Below are 18,604 nucleotides of genomic sequence, written 5' to 3' on the forward strand. Positions count from 1 at the left end.
ATAATGTCATTTACTAATCTCATCAAATGGGCTGCTCCTTATTAAAATATGCAAGAAATGGAATTTGCAACTATGCTACATAAACAAATATAATCTCTGAATAATAAAATATATAAATATAGAATAAACTTATTATTTTCAACTTTCTGAAGTAGCTTTGTAGGACCTAGGTAGGAGAAGAATATCTAAAATATCATTTAATTCTTTAAATTTTTTTAGTAATATGGACCATCTCAAGACATGAGTAAATTACCCACTGTGAGTTATATGGACCAAATCTTTCAGAAATCCTGATAGATAATAATGCATTATTAATGATTATCCTCATAAAAAAAACTTCCATTTTGAGGATCTATATGCCATATGTGATTCTATCAGCTCCTTATAAGGTATATATTTTTAGTATTCCCACTTCACAGAGGAGAAAACTGAGGTTCACAGAGATCTAGAAACTTGTTCAAGGCCACCCAGCTAAACATGGAACTGTCTGACTCCCAGCCCCTGCTCTTTCCACTGTGTCACACGTCTTCTCAACCACTTCCTGTCTTGCCTGAATAAAAACAGTTCAAGTCAAATGTCTAAACAACGATGACGTGCCCCTGTCACGCCTCCCAATTAAACCCTATAATTTCCAAGTCTGAGTTGGAAATCCTTTGGCTCTGTGTTCTTGGCTGGCTTGCCCAGGAAAATGTTTATTTTGAGATATGCCTCTCTTAGAATGGCTGGATGTTTTTGATGGTCTTTCATACAAGGACCACAATGAACTGGAGGTAAAGAGTTGCTACTTCATCTCATAACTGAGACTGCCCCTTTGTCCCCTGCTCCCAATTTGGGGTTTGTTTCAAGGAGGGTGTTAAGGCTATTAGTAGGTCTGTAGAGACTATAAATAGAGCCTGGGCTTTAGCCAACTCATCGTGTTTATGTTTTTGGGTTGCATTGCAACCGTTGTTGGTAATTATAGACGTGTGGGTGAGGATGGGTACTGATGAACAGTTCCTCCTCCTAGTTTCCTCTTTGCACAAGCCCAACACTGGGGGTGTCTGAACTCACAATCCCATCATGATGTCTAGTCACTGCTGTATTTCCTGGCTAACTCAAGTAACCAGGGAGGATGAAAGATTTTAAGACATTCCATCTCACCATTACAACCTGTGTAGTCAGTGCCTACTTGTAGACAGTAAAAGCAAGATTTCCTCCACTTTGTGATGACAAAGCATTTTCTACAGTCATTACAGATAAATGTATAAAGAGGATTCATGGATCTAATTGAAATGATGATCCCCAAGGAAACTGAGTGAAATGAGGTGCAGTGTCCAGTAAATTGTTGTAATCTGTAATATAAGCTCTTTGGTACCCCAAAGGTACACACAGTCTCTTTACCAGTGAAGGGGGAGGGGTCACCTTTTCCAGCTCCTCTCTTCATTCTCTGGTGTGCCAAGGGGGAGGGTTGGTCACAGCCCCAAGGATGCTCCCTGAGCTGTCCATGTAGCTACCAGAATAGGCACATCTGATTATAATCAGTCAGTTGAACTTGGACTGTGCCAAAGAGACACTAATGGAGTAGAAATAGCTGAGAAAAATAAAAGAAAAACTGCTGCCACCTTCAAGGTACACACTTTGGAAGACATTCTTTCCAACTCACCTATCTCACCCCATACCTTTGGGCAACAGCAGCAGAAAGTCAACTAGTAGGAAAGAGAAATTGGGGCCATCTGGGGTAGGGGGCCTGTCCAATTTCCTATTACATGCCCCTGTCATGTCCTACCTTTGCCCCAACCTGTCTAGCTCATATGCTCTGATGATAGGCTAAGTAGGTTGCTGTCCAAGCTGTTTAGAGGATCTGGCCAGGGTTGGGATAACAAGGTGCATGAAGCCAAGAAGAAAATACCCATTCAGTATCCAAGGACAAGATTCTGAGGTCAAACAAACCATGTGCTGGTTCATTTAAGCAAAAGGTAAGCAATGAAAGAAACTGTTCACAAAGGACCACATACTGCGACTCCATTTACACAAAATGTGTAGAATAAGCAAATCTATAGAGACAGAAAATAGATTAGCAAGTGGTGCCTAGGGCTGAGGGGCATAGGAAGTTGGAGGGACGGCTAAGGGGTATGGGATTTCTTTTTCAGGTGGTAGAAATATTCTAAAATTGATTGTGGTGATGGATGTACAACTGTGAATATGCTGAAAGCCACTGAAGTGTATATTTTAATTGGGTGAATTGTGTTATATGAGGATTATATCACAATGAAGCTGTTAAAAAAATATATTTGGGGAGCTGACTATGAAATACCACAAATGTTGAGTAAGGAACAGTAAGATGAAGAATGCTAATAAGGAGTGGTCTGCTGGGCGGTCCTAGGAGGGAAGTCAGAGTTTTTATACAGTTCCAGCTGCAGCTAAGTATTTTGAAAAGAGCTGAGATGGATACTCCCTCCATGTAAAAGACCACTGAAGATCACAACATGACTACCATAATCTACTTCTCCCATTCTAGCAGAATGAATCTGTCTGAAGTTGACCCTGGTGAATCTTAAGCCTGTGATAGGATTATAGCTATAGAAAACTTAACTTCTTTTCATTTCCTGAAGCTTGGTTAGAAATTTAGTTTGTGCATTATGATCCTTAGGGATTATCTGCTCTTCTAGGTGGCAGCATTTTGCTATGTTTGCATTTTTTTTTCAGGGCCTCACTCAAAGAATTCCAAAGTTGGCCGATCATTGGAGTAGGAAGGTAGTTTTAGTTATATTTAAGGGAAAACCAAAATCATCCAGTATACTATAACAAATAATGAACGAGTAGCCATTTGTACAAGGTCTAGTCCTCGATCCTTGACATGAGACTTGTCATCCAGTATTTAGCATGGCTTGGTCCTTCTATAAGTCTTCAACCTCATCTCCTACTCTCTGTCTCATAAAGATTCAAAACTGTGTCCACAAATGCATGTCTGTGTTTTTGCTTATGTTATTCCATCTATCTAAAACATCCTTTCTCCTTCACACTTGGCAAATTCCTACCTGGTATTCAGGACTCTGCCAGGAAGCCTTCTGTGACTTCTCAGGATGGTCTGGGGGTCCTTCCCTATGGTCCCATAGCACCCTGTTTATACTCAATCAACACATTTACCACATTGTAATTGGATTATCCATTTATCTGTTTGTGTCCCCACTGGTCTGAAGGCTCCTTAGGGCTCATCGCCATATCTCTCTGTCTTCAGTCCCTGGACTAGTTCCCAACACTGAATACACTTTTTAATAAGTGAACCCCTTCATTTCATTTCAAAGAGGCTATGCAGTAGTCACCTAGGAAGTTTGCCCAAACATTTTGGCACCATTCCTCTTAACCCCAACTATCACCCTAATAATGAGGTCCATCCGAAAGTATCAGGGAGTGGCAGGTATTCTTAGTGCCCACAAAACCTAATACAAGGCCAAACACACAACACTAGGCCCTCTGTAAACATTTGCTAAATGGATCTATTTACAGTCCTTGACTGTTATATGTTAACTACCTTACAGACCACACTTTAAATACCTCAGACACTCCTACCTCTAAATTATTTTTCATACACTGAGTTCAGAAGTTCATTCATTAGCTGACAAAAGAACACTAGGCGTTTTCCCATAATGGAACTGAACAACTGTTCAGTTTTGACAGCAGCACCATCTTGGTAAAATGGAAGATTCATGCAATTATCTGAATATTCAAATATTCATTTACAAAAGTGAGTAGAAAACAGAAAAAGAAACTGCTGACATTAGTGAAAATAAGCAGAGAGGTCTCATCAATTTAATAAAATTAAGACAAAAATAGAAATCTTAGGTATGCTAAAAGTAGCCAGTCTTTAGCCTCAATTGGATGCTCCATGGAGAAGAGGTTGATTATATGTTCAATTATGAAGAAAAAGAACAAATTAAAGAACATGGATGAAATTCTGGGACTGTAGTGTCAAATATAGTACCCAAAAGGCAAGGCATAGTTAGCATCTTTATAATTATTTTTTAAATCTCTGGAAGTTCTCTGACCTCTTAACCAAACCAAATAGCATCTACCTCTCTTGCTTGATGTCTATACCTTTAATTTTCATGTCTTCATGAATATATTGTATATCAAATAGGGAAGTGACTTGTGTCACATTAGAGATTCTTAAAGCCTTTTCCAGTCCCCTAAAAACTTTGGAGGAATAACACTTAAGAGAAAATAATTGCCAACTAAGGACAAAGCTCAAAGATTATATCTTTTTTTTTAAAATGCAAAATATAGAACTAAAAACTTTTTTTTTCTATTTTTTTTAAGATGTGTATGGTGATGGCTTTTTATTTATTTTTTATTTTTTTAGAATAGAATACTTATTTGCAGTTTATTGTGCTTTTTTTTTACTTTTTTTTATTGCGTTATAGTCATTTTACAATGTTGTGTCAAATTCCAGTGTAGAGCACAATTTTTCAGTTATACATAAACATACATATATTCATTGTCACATTTTTTTCTCTGTGAGCTACCACAAGATCTTGTATATATTTCCCTGTGCTATACAGTATAATCTTGTTTATCTATTCTACATTTTGAAATCCCAGTCTGTCCCTTACTACCCCCTGCCCCCTTGGCAACCACAAGTTTGTATTCTATGTTTATGAGTCTGTTTCTGTTTTGTATTTATGTTCTTTTTTTTTTTTAGATTCCACATATGAGCGATCTCATAAAGTATTTTCTTTCTCTTTCTGGATTACTTCACTTAGAATAGCATTCTCCAGGAACATCCACGTTGCTGCAAATGGCATTATGTTGTCGGTTTTTATGGCTGAACAGTATTTCATTGTATAAATATACCACATCTTCTTTATCAAAGATTATATCTTGACTGTAGCTTTATTGCTAAGTGATAAAAAGCACAGACATAAGAATTGAACACATCTAAATCACCTAGCAGTGTGTCTTGATCAAGTTACTTAATCCTCCAAAACTAAGTTTCTTTATCTGTAAAGGGGTGATAATAATAGTACTTAGCCCATAGGGTGGCTGTAAGATACAAATGAATGAACATGTTCAGTGTGCTTAGTCCAGTGCCTGGTCCTTACTCTGAGCCTATAATACAGAAGCTATTCACTAGAAAGGAAGAAGGAGGTTGGAAGAAGAGATGGGAGGGACGAAAGTTGGCCTACTTTACAAATTGTCTAGGCCCCCAATGGATCCTGAGTTCTATTAAAAACTCAATGTGGAAACATTACAACTTCTATTACTACTACCGATCTACCCACTGGGTCATTCTGGCTTCTGCTGGGGTGAGTGGGAGTGTGCTATTTATTCACCTAGTGACTCCTTCCAAGTTAGAGAAGTTGGAAACCCTGACAGTTGTTCCACCGTTACTTCATTTCACCACCTCTGCACTCAGGAAGGTGTGTCTTTTGTATTGCTGTCACATTTGAGTTCTGATTGTTCAGTTGTCTGAGGCTCCCAGCTCTTTGAAACAGGTGATTACAAACTCTGCAATTACACAATTAGAAGAGGTTGGGTTTAGGATATGCTTTTATAAACAACTCAAGGGAAGACTAACTCCATGTGATGGATGCTGGGCACAACCTCCTAAGACACATGTTCACCACCCTGGGCCTCTGTGTTTACTCCCCACAACGTGATCAGGACTGTACCCCCACTTCCATTATGACAGCATTTTTGCCTACATTTTTCTTTAACAGTTTATTAGGGCTTAATAACATGACTTAATGCTGTTCAACATTTATTATTTATTATTTTTAGCCTTGCTTATCCAAGTATTTTGAGAAAGCCTTGTGCTTCTAATACTGCATCTAGACCTCAAACGTCCTCAAGGAGCAAGCCCAGTTATATACAATAGAGAGAATTCGGAGGAGGATGTGGCAGCAAAAAACAGAGGAAAAGGAGAGAACGATATAAAAGAAAAACTTTCAAGACTGTGACGCCAAAGTACCCAGCCCAGGGCCTAGAAAGCAATGGGAAGTGCTTGGTAGTTTAAAAGTCTGCAGTCTTTCTTGTCCCATCAGGCTGCCCTATCCATTTCACTTGTGAAATAACTTTCATAGAAAACTAGTAGTCCCATGAAAATCAGCAGTCACAGATATTTTGGTGAAGTTTTCCCCTTTTCCTAGGCAAACCTTCTGAATGCATTGCCAGCACTGAGTCTCCATTTCTGTATACCCATATGCTTCCCACCTACACTAATCTGATCTCACACCCACCGCCCCACTGTAGCCCCACCATAGCTGCTCTCCTTCAAGATCACTGATGCCTTATCCAGGGGGTGAGGCTTTGTCTCACTGGCCTCCCTGAAGTATGTGACACTGTCGACATGTCTCTCCATCTTGAAACCTCTTCCCTGCCGTCCTTGACATGGCTTTTCCTTCTTCTCCTTCAGTTTCCCTTTCTCGCCCCTCTTTCTTTGTCCACTGCTTTCAGCTGAAGAGCTGAAGCACCTGTCCATGGCTCTTTGTTCTCACACAACATGGCCATACACTGTCACGGTTTTAAGTACCACTAACATCCAAACAACTTTCATTATATTTTTCTGGTCATCTCTGACATAGCTTTTGAGCTTCAGACCCATATAACCAACTGCATGCTGGGCCTCTCCACTTAGGTATCCCACAGGTGTCTCAAATTCAAGATGCATAAAACTGAACTGATTCTCTCTTACACCCCCTGTCTCCACATCACCTATAGTCACTCAGACGAGAACCCTGGGTGTCATCTTAGATTTCCCATTTTCCTTTAACTTTCACTCCTTCCCCTGCTGCATGTCCACTGAATCTTGGGAATTCTATCTTTCTAAAACTTCTCTAATCTTTCCATATTCCTACTGCCTTAGCCGCAACCCTCATGTCTTTCTTGAATCCCTTTAATAGCCTCCCAGCTAGTTTTCTGCCTCCTGTCTTGCCATCTTCAGACCGATTCTCCCCACAGATACCCATTTCTAGAAATGAAAATCTGGTAAGTCATTACCTCATTTAAAGCCTAGCCATTGGCTCCCCATTGCTTACACGGTAGAATAAAAACCCATTTACAGAGCCTTCCAGGGGCTTTTTGATCTGACTGCTGTGTTTCATTGCTACTATTCTCCCCTCCCACTCTCCAACTGCTATGTTGGCCATCAAACTTCTAGAAATTCCCCCCATAGCATCATGCTGTTCCATGCTTTTCCATGCTGTTCCATACATTTGCAAATGCAAAAAAAAAAAAATTCTTTATTTGCCTTTGCATTTCATTCCCACCTAGACAAGTGCCTATTTGCTCACAAAGGCCCAGTCTGCGTATTATCTCTTTCGTCTTCTCTGACTTTCCCTCTTCCCATCCTTAGAGAGATGACTACTTTCTCTGATCTGCCCCAGTATATCTGTCAGGTATCTACCACACTTATTTACATGTCTGCCTCTCTGCTAGGCTGAAAAACTTAAGGGTGGGGATGACGTCTTATGAGTCTTTACTCTCAATTCTGTGCACAGGGACTGCCATAAAGCAGGTGTTGATTCTATGTGTGATCAATAAGAGAAGACAGAGCCTTGTTATCCTTCAAATCAACCGGAATTGAAAATCAAAAAAGGCACCTTTGATAGCTTTAGTTTCAGTCTTAGCTCAGGCTGAGCATCTCAGAGCAGCTTCCTGAGCCTCCACCAGTTCAGAAAGCATCTAACCTGCCAATGAAGTGTGCACTACTTTTGCTGAGCAGAAGTCAACACTGATCCAGCTGATAGGGTGGCCTTTGCCTCCTTTTGCCCCAATCCCACACCCTACAAATTGTGCATCTTAAAGGTCATGATCACAGGCAGTCCTTATCAATCAAAGAATCAGTAGAGAAAAAAAAAAAAATCCCAGTCTAGGATATGGTGAGACATGTTGGTTTCAAAACATTCCAGATCGTTAAATGAGTAATGTTAGTGTGATCTCAGAATAGTAAACACACCCCCACATGGATAATGATATTAGCCACATTATCTGGAAAGGAAAAAAGAAAAGTAGCATTTGGCTGCAAGGACCGTGGAAGAGATGTCTGTACAAGTAATTCAAGTTCTATTAGGGCAGGTAAATTGCGTTTTTCTAACTGCCTCCCTCCAATGTAGGCACACACATTCCCAAATCAAATCTTTCCTCTGGGGTGGGGTGTGAGACTTGGGGGAAGTGCAGGGAATGGGGGAGCACACATACAGAGGAAGAAAACAAAGGCCTTCATTTTCTAAAACTGTCACTCACCCTGATTGAGAAAGAGTTTCTCAAGAATTGTGAATGTCCTATTCAGGAAGTAACACTTCATCACACGGCTTAATAATCACCCATGTGCTTGTCAGGGATTGGTTTTTCCCTTCTGTGGTGAGAGGATGGCCTCAGGGAAGCTTGGACACCTTCCTCAACAGCCTGATAGTCATCTGAATGCATCCAGCACCCAACTTCCAACATGTCTGAGTGCATTGGTCCTATTACTTTAATTCACATGGAAGACTCACAATGGGGTGGGGTGAGGTGGGAGAGAGGTTCTTCTGCAGTGTCATAGGGTATATATGGAGCCAGATCAATGCTCTGCCTCAAACAGCCTTTTCTACACTAAAGCAATTTGCAGGAATACTGCACACATATCAAGTTAAACAAAATTGCACTTTCTTTTCACCTTCTAGATCATTTGCCTTTGCTCCTTCTTTCTCTGGTGCCCAGTTCTTCCCCTAGGATCCAGCATTTTGAGGGCCTCTTATCCTTAAGGAAAACACCCTATCAGCTAATTCACTCCAAGATATTAACTCAATATGACCAGTGTTTACATTTAGTAGAGACATGAGTACTTTACCCAAAGGAATGACTCTCTAATAGTAAAGTTTCTGGTCCAATCCTGGGAGTTGGTGGGACTTTTCAGTGCCTTTCAAGTTCTACCATATTGGTAACTACTGATGATGAGGGCATATCAGCAGGATCCTCATGCCTGGGTCATACTTCATGTCCTGACAAAAGGCTGGTAGCTTTTTTCATGGTTATTAAGTTGTTTTTATGCAGTGCCTGTTTTAGCTTTTTTCAAAAACACTAGGCAGAATAAGTTAAATCCGAAGGGTCCTTGTCTCATGCACAATGATCCTTAGTATATTGGCACTCCATCCTAAACTTCTTTGACAGAGGAGACACAGGCTGAGGAGGGAGAGAGAGGTTATCATCACATGAGCCCTTAGGTGTGACAATTTCTAAAACTGAAGCCATCTGGTAATCTTAGATACATGAAGGTACTCTTTCATTCATTTATTCAATAATCACTTATTAAGCTCCCACTGCATGCCAGGAATTGTTCCAGAGATGCACCAAAGAATGAAACTGATGAAGTCCTGTCCTGGTAGGGCTTAAAGCTGGAAATTGGTTTAAACTATTTCTATCCGTCTCCAGAAAGCAGAACTGGGACAAACGGGTAGGAGTCTCAGGGAAACAGATTTCTGTTTCACAAAACATATGACCAAATATGGAATAGTAATGAGCTCCCCATCACTGGAGGGGTTCGAGAAGAAGATGCATGACTGCTTGTTGCAGAGATTTACACATGCATTGTCTTCAACTATTTCTTTTGGCAGCAGGTATCTTTTCTCAAACGAAATTTTACCTGCAGCTCCAATATATTAAAAAGCAGAGTTGCTGTGGTTGAAGTGGCAAATATGGATCTAGAGGCCCCGCTAAATGTCACTCTGTCTGCTTAACCCTAGATATCCACAAGCCACTGGATGAGATGATCATGAAGCTCCCTGCCTACCCTAGAATCATGGGGGTCTGTGAATCTAAGCATGATGGCATGTTTCTCACAGAGTCTTCCTCTTCCTCTTCCCCATTTCCACCTCTTCCCAGGATAGAGTCTGGTGAAGCCAGAGAAAAGAGGCAGAGGCTCCAGGAATATAACAGGACACAATGAATGCTATCTAAGAAAATCAATATGAGCCAAAGATGTTGTTTTGCTCAAGTGGACCTAGAGATCACAGCACGGTCCCTCCAGCTCCAAAAAGAGTCCACTGCCTAGGATCCTGATCCTTGAGGGAAGGCCAACAGGCTCCAAAAGACAAAAAGGACCTTGGGGAAGAAGACCAAAAACCAGAGAGCGAGAGAGAAGGCACTCACAGGCCACTCATTAAAACATGCAAGAACTCATTTGCACCATTTGCTGGTGACCCCACATGTATTCTTTACCTTTTAGCACAAGGTTTACTTTCTAGCAATGGACTATCTCATCATACCCTCTCAGACGTAACAGGTATGACTAAGGGATTGCACATTATTCTGCAATCTGGAGCAGAAAGTTAGAGAAGCAATCTCCCTTCAGATTGGGTGCCTGGAAAGTCCCATCCCCACTGGGCACATTGTGCTTGGAAAGAAAAGCCTTCGGCAGTTCGGAGGACTCTGGGCCAGCAGCTATTCACTGGTTTGAGGCTGGTGATGGGATGTGGGAGAGCGGAATCTGGCAATTAGGAACAGAATTTGAAATCTTCCTAACCATACAGCTACCACACAGTCTCAAGTTTGCCCAATCATAACCTTATCATCCTCTTAGAATTTTCCTGACAGTTCCAAAAAGTTCATTCCAACTGGACTCACCTCATCAAGTCTTACAGTCTACAAAGTTGTGAGGAAAAAATAAGTGAGTCAGTTGAGCTTTTGTGTAAACCTACGATTTTCCAAAGTGTGTAACATACATGAAACATGATTTGTTGGGAGATGTTAATAGGTGTTAATAGAATTTTGAAGAGTACTACTTTGGGACACTCTGCTTTAAACAAAACCAAGCAGGTTTCATCACTGCAGGATTATTCAGAGCCTTGAAAATGCTAGTATGAATTGTGACTCTCTGAGGAAATACAGTACACTGTATTTTCTAATTGCATTTGAACTCCAAATGCTTTTTGTCACAAGCCAACTTAAAACAGTCCATTTTCCTGAAACACACTTAGGGGAATGCTGTCATAAGCCAAACACTTAACCAAATTATATGAATTTAGAGTTTTATCTTTTACTCATGTAAGCCAATATTTCCAAAGTATACCAATGTCTTATGCACCATTTTGGGAGAAAAGATTTCATGTAGATGAATTGTCTATATAACTAAAGCCTCAAACACCAAAACAATTAAGCCATTTTATCTGAAAATCTTTCTAAAGAATACTACACACATCTCTACTTTTGATTATGAAAAACAAAACAATACAATTCTGAGTATAAAACTATACACATGCTTATTTTTAAAAGCTTGAAAATTTGGAAAAAGAAAAATAAGGCAAAAGTTACTCACAAGCCTGTAACTCAGTATTTGATGTAATTTCTCTCATCCTATTCTGCATTAAATTTCTGCTTAAATATAAAATAAATAACACAACTCACTTAATATTTTCTATGTCATTAAACTTTCTTTGAGATACATTTTAATGGCTCTATTACATAGTCTGCAATATAAATGTATCATACTTCATTTAACCATTATCTCCATGGGATAATCAGTTGTTTTTATTATAAATAAGAATGAACATCTTTTTTTTAAAGAAATCTTTGTCTCTATTTCTACTTCTTTTGAATAAATACCTAAAGATAGAATTAATATGTCAAAATATATAAATATCTATGGGCTCTTTATACATACTGTCAAATTGCCTTCACAGAGGATTTGTATTATTTATATATACCCAGCAACTTATGAGAGTGATATTTTGATATTTTACCATACCCTCACCTACATTAAATACTATCATTTTTTTAAAAACCAGTGTTAATTTGGTAAGTTAAAACTGCCATAACTGTTCTCACTTTTCATTACCAGTGAGTTTAAACTTTTATACATATACTAATTTACCTCTGATATTTTGTCCTCCTATAAGCTGTCTACATTTAATATGTCCATTTTTCTTGTTGATTTGTGTGAACTCTGTTAAGCTTATCAATGGTCATATTTTTGACAAATTATTTTCACAACTTGCTGTTACCTTTTAACTTGGCTTATGATTTTTAACACCTAAATATCTGTTTATATTAAAATATGGCTCCCTTCTTGTTTTCATTTCTTCCTTTGTTTTCATGCTTAGAAAATCCTTTTCTCATTCAGAAATCAGACGAATACTCACTAGATTTCCTCTGGATGCTTTATAGTTTCATTTTTTAAACCCCTTTTTAAAAGTATGGTGTACTGCTTGCTTTTAAAACTGAATAAAACATTTTCTTAATGACTCAGGCAGTGTCACAATTTTGAACAGTATTTAAAGTTTTGAGCCATAAAACAGAACACCCTTAAACACCACCAAAATGGATAGAGAATTTTCCCCATTCTCTGTGACCTCAGACTTCTGTGATTTGCTAGTTCTGTGGCTGATTTTCAGTTTTCATCTCTTCTTTTGAATTAGGCTTTCCGCTCTCATTTTGTATTATAAACACTATTGTGTCTATTGTTTGCCACTCACAGTGTTCCTTACTCTGAACAGCTCATACATCATATAACCATACTTGTATTACCATGAACTAAGGATACAGATAGTTGAGCCTGGGTGTAGAAGGCAGAATAATGGCCTCCCAAAGACGTTTGTGTCCTAATTCCTAGAATCTCTGAGTATAGTGTGCTATATGGCAAGAAAAAATTAAGGTTGATCAGCTGACCTTGAAGTGTGGAGATTATTCTGGATTATTGAGTGGGCCCACTGTAATCACAGGGGTACTCAAAAGTAAAAGGAGGCAGGAGACTCAGTTTCAGAATGATTTGGAATGATAAAGACTTGACTAGTCATTGCTGGCTTTGATGATGGAAAGGGGCCACAAACCAAGGAATTCAGGCAGCTGGAAGCTAGAAGCTGGAAAAGGCAAGCAAATGGCTTCCCCGTGAGAGTCTTCAGAAAGGAATGCAGCCCTCCTGACAGCTTGATTCTAGCCCAGTGAGACTCATTTCAAACTTCTGACCTCCAAAATTATAAGACAATAAATTTGTGTTGTTTTGGGGCAGTTTGTTACAACAGCAATAGGAAACTAACACACGAGGCCTATAAGTCTGTCAAACAGAAAACTGCATGGGCTTTAGCACATGACCTTGATGTCTGCTATTTTGGCTGCTCTGAGGTTTTATTTTCCCCACTCTCCCTCCTAATTATTTCCATGGTTGCTGGAAATCCAACCTGCATCTAGATCTGGGCTTAAGTAAGGCATTATTATTTTACAAGAATTGGCTCCTACCAATGAAGTCACAAACAATGGGTCATAGGGTGAAGTAGAAGGAAGCTGCAGAGACAAAGCATTTCAGAGAAATCACAAGGCTGGAGCTTCTGCTCATTTTGGAAGAACAGAGGGTCATGTCTCCTGGACTGGGTGAGAGCATCACTGTTTAATTAACATCTGCACTAGGTCAGATAACAGTCACTGTCTTTAGGTAAAATCCCCTCTGTCTCTAAAATGCTGGGTAGTTTGTAAGCATGAAATACAAAGAATCCACTTAGCAGAAAGAGTCTTCTGGGAGGTTAAATAGATTTTGTGACACCAGGAGCCTTGGATCCAGACTGAATTATAGAGCATGAACTAAGTCAATAAAAACTCGGGTGCTTCTCAAGAATAGTATGCAAACAAGAATAAAGGAGGATCAGGAAAGAAGGTGCCAGCATTAGGCTGAGGGAACTTGACTCAAAAATGCATCAGGATGCTTGCCCAGTGGCCTAAGTGGAATTTACACTTACATAAATTGTTGTGATGGACAGTGAATAAAAATCTGAAGAGTGTGTGTTATTTATCACTGCATTCCTAATGTCTACCACGGTGTCCTGTATGTGGTTAAGTGCTCAATAGACTCTTGTTATGAGAATGAACAAATTAATGAACTTAGTAACACTCTGCTATCTTTAACCCCTCTCTGGGACTAGTAACAAAGATCTAACAACTGTATGGAAACAAACTGGACAACCTACAAGAAATGGACAAGTTTCTGGAAACAAACAGTCCACCAAGATTGAATCAAGAAGAAATAGACCACTTGAACAGACCAATCACTACAAATGAAATAGAATAGCAATAAAAAACCTCCCTACAAACAAAAGTCCAGGATCAGATTGCTTCACTGGGGAATTCTACCAAACATACAAAGAAGAACTCACACTGGTCCTTCTCAAACTTTTCCAAAAGACTGAAAAGAAAGGAGTACTCCCAAACTCACTCTATAAAGCCACCATCACCCTGATAGCAAAACCAGACAAAGAGAAAAAAGAAAATTACAGGCCAATATCATTGATGAACATAGATGCAAAAATCCTCAACAAAATATTAGCCAACAGAATCCAACAGCACATAAAAAAGATCATATGCCATGATCAAGTTGGATTCATCCCAGGGTCACAAGGATGGTTCAACATATGCGAATCAATCAATGTGATACACCAAATCAACAAAAGAAAGGACAAAAATCACATGATCATCTCAATAGATGCAGAAAAGCATTTGATAAAATTCAATACCCGTTTATGATAAAAACTCTTACCAAAGTGGGTATAGAGGGAACATATCTCAACATAATAAAAGCTATTTATGACAAACCCACAGCCAGCATAGTACTCAACAGTGAAAAACTGAAAGCCTTCCCACTAAAATCTGAAACAAGACAAGGATGCCCACTCTCACCACTTCTATTCAACATAGTCTTGGAAGTCCTAGCCACAGCAATCAGAAATAAAAGGGATCCAAACTGGAAGAGAAGAGGTAAAACTGTCACTATATGTGGATGACATGATACTATATACAGAAAACCCTAAAAGCTCCACACAAAAGCTAATAGAACTGATAAAAGAATTCAGCAAGGTAGCAGGATACAAGATTAACCTATAAAAATCAGTTGCATTTCTTTATACTAACAACGAATTAGCAAGAAAAGAAAGTAAAGAAACAATCGCTTTTAAAATCGCATCCAAAATAATAAAATACTTTAGAATAAATCTGACCAAGGAGGTGAAAGACTCATACATGGAGAACTACAAAACACTGATTAAGGAAATTAAACATTACTTAAAGAAATGGAAAGATATCCCGTGCTCTTGGATTGGAAGAATGAATATCATTAAAATGGCCATACTGCCCAAGGCAATCTACAGATTTAATGTGATCCCTATCAAATCACCCAGGACATTTTGCACAGAACTAAAACAAACAATTCTAAAATTTATATGGAATCACAAAAGATCCAGAACTGCTCAAGCAATATTGAAGAAAGGGAACAAAGATGGAGGAATAACCCTCCCAGACCTCAGACAATACTACAGAGCCACTGTAATCAAAAAAGCATGGTATTGGCATAAAAACAGACATATGGATCAATGGAACAGAATAGAGAGCCCAGAAATAAACCCACAGACTACAGTCAATTAATCTTTGACAAAAGAGGCAAGAATATACAATGGAGAAAAGATAGTCTCTTTAGCAAGTGGTGTTGGGAAAACTGGATAGCAGCATGTAAATCAGTGAAGTTAGAACACTCCCTCACACCATACAGAAAAATAAAGTCAAAATGACTTAAAGACTTAAATATAAGACGAGACAGGATAAATCTCCTAGAAGAAACATAGGTAAAACATTCTCTGACATAAATCTTAGCTGTGTTCTCCTTAGCTATGTTCTTCCCAGGCAATAGAAATAAGAGCAAAAATAAACAAACAGGACCTAATTAAACTTACAAGCTTTTGCAGAGCACAGGAAACCTAAGAAAAAGAAAACAACAGCCTACAGAATGGGAGAAAAATTTGCAAATAGTGCAACTGACAAAGGCTTAAATTCCAGAATATATAAACAGCTCATACAACTGAATAAGTAAAAAACAAACAACCCAATCCAAAAATGGGTAGATGACCTAAACAAACAATTCTCTAATGAAGACATTCAAATGGCCAATAGGCACATGAAAAAATGCTCAATATCACTAATTATCAGAGAAAAGCAAATAAAAACTACAATAAGGTATCACCTCACACCAGTCAGAATGGCCATCATTCAAACAGTCCACGAACGATAAATGCTGGAGAGGGTGCGGAGAAAAGGGAACCCTCCTACACTGTTGGTGGGAATGTAGTTTGGTGCAGTCATTATGTAAAACAGTATGGAGATTCCTCAAAAAACTAAAAACAGACTTACCATATAAGCCAGCAATCCCACTTCTGGGTATATATCTAGAGGGAACTCTAATTTGAAAAGATACATGTACTCCAATGTTCATAGCAGCACTATATACAATAGCCAAGACATGGAAGCAACCTAAATGTCCATCAACAGATTACTGGATAAAGAAGTTGTGGTATATTTATATAATGGAATAGTACTCAGCCATAAAAAAGAATAAATTAATGCCATTTGCCGCAACATGAATGGACCCGGATATTGTCATTCTAAGTGAAGTAAGCAAGAAAGAGAAAGAAAAATATCATATGATATTACTCACATGTGGGATCTAAAAGAAAAGAAAAAAAATGACATTATGAATTCATCTACAAAACAGAAACAGACTCGCAGACATAGTAAACAATCTTATGGTTACTGGGGAAAGAGGGTGAGAAGGGATAAATTTGAGAGTTTGAGATTTACAAATTTCAGCCACTATGTATAAAAATAGATTTTTAAAAAAAAACAAGTTTTTTCTCTATAGCACAGGGAACTATATTCAATATCTTGTAATAACCTTTAATGAAAAAGAATATGAAAACCAATATATTATGTATCTGCATGACTGGGACATTGTGCTGTACACCAGAAGTTGACACATTGTAGCTGACTGTACGTCAATAAAAAAAAATTTTTTAAAGATCTAATATCACTCCTTACTAAAAGTTTCCAATCTTAACATAAAAGACTCATTCATGCAGTCCTAGCTCAAGTTATCTTAGGATGACAGAAACATAATGAGGATGTATTTTATTAATATACTAGACTTCTTTTCCAAGGGAGGAAAAAAACTGGTTTTCTCTGAGTTATAATTTTGGGATGATATTTGAGGAAGAAAAGCAAAATGGTCAGAGAAAGTAATAATTATATCTTAATGTCATAATTTAATATGTAGTTTTAATAACTTAATGCATATATGGCATTTAGAGTACAGTGCCTGATGTAAATGCACTCAATAGATGGTGACTTTCATCTTATACTTCATCATTTTCACATGTTCTTCAAAGATTAAAACATAAGGCTCAGAAAAAGTCAAAATTACTATTGTAAGATCAAAGATATACAGGTTTGCTAATTCATGAGACAGAAAAGTAACTAATTGGATAATGATGAGACTACCTTTACATGTTTAGACTGGCATATATGATATGAACAGTTATAAAAATGAGAGCACTGAGTTACATATATTTTCTTGGCTATGTTCATTACTTAAAGGATCACGAAGAATCTGCTACTAAAGTAAAGAATATTTCTTCAAGGTGGTATTAATACTGTAATTTTTGAATATGTTTATTGGGTCTCATTCAAATAGAACAATTTAGGATAAATAAACCAAAGGACAGATTTCACTCAGAGTCTAGAAACATAACCACCAAGATGAAAGGTAACATAGAGATCAGATAGATAAGACAGTGTTGATTAAGCCACATCCTTAAGATAATAAAATACACTTTCAAAGTACTGACTGGGACATTTAAAGATTCATAGGGAATTGCAGCCATGCTAGACCCAAAAGTAAGAAAAGATCAACTCTTCTAAAAAACAAAATAAAATAAAAAACACAAACCAATTATTAAAAAATCCTCCCTCCCAATAAGGAATTCTGACTCCATGTTTGCTGTGATGGAGGAGAGAGGTCAGATCCACTTGCTGCCATCAAGAAAATGATAGGATGAGTGTGGGTCTGAGGTTGTCCGTGTAGACTAACTAAATGGTCTACATTTAATGACTTTGTAGCTTTCTCTCTCTTGATCATCAAAGAAAGGTGGCAAATGTACAACTTTAAGACTACTGGGTCTTAAAGAGTTCATTCCAGCACTTCTCTCCAAAGTCCCTAGATATGCCGATAACCTGAGCCCTTGTTCTTGAGAGAAATGCAGCATCAAGACCTAAGTTAGGTCGAAATTGATTTTTACAATTGATTGATGTGAGCGCCATTTTCCAGTTCATATTTGTAGAAACCTACCAAGAAGACAGTAGGTTCTTTTGTTTCTCAAAAAAAAAAAAAAAAAAAAAAAAAAAAAAAAAACCGACTTCCGAGCCCTTGGAAAAGAAGTTGCTGACACTGGCAGCTGGTGTGGGGTCACTGATAAAGAGCTGTGCCAACCAACTGCATTTTGTTTTTGTTGGAGCTTCTAGAGCCTGAATTGAAAGGGGTAGCACAGACATGTATACTGATTTCTGCAAAGCATTTGACAAGGTCTCTCATAATGTCCTTGAAGAAGCTGTGGCCTGGAGGGTAGTACAGCTGATGGACTGTTCTTTCAATGGCCAAAGATCACTGACCATTGTGACTGACCAGGAAGGAGTCTCTCCTCTTAATGCTTCAAGGCAACAAGTCCTTTCCTGTCCCCCAATACTTTGATCAGAGGTTCAGCTGAAGCCTGGATTAGATTATCCAGCATGCTTACTACCATCAGGAAGAGTTATAATTCATGATCCTGCTGGCAACCAGGCAAAGGCAACA

The sequence above is a fragment of the Camelus ferus genome, chromosome 11 (assembly GCF_009834535.1).
Source record: "Camelus ferus isolate YT-003-E chromosome 11, BCGSAC_Cfer_1.0, whole genome shotgun sequence".
In the NCBI taxonomy this organism is placed as follows: domain Eukaryota; kingdom Metazoa; phylum Chordata; class Mammalia; order Artiodactyla; family Camelidae; genus Camelus; species Camelus ferus.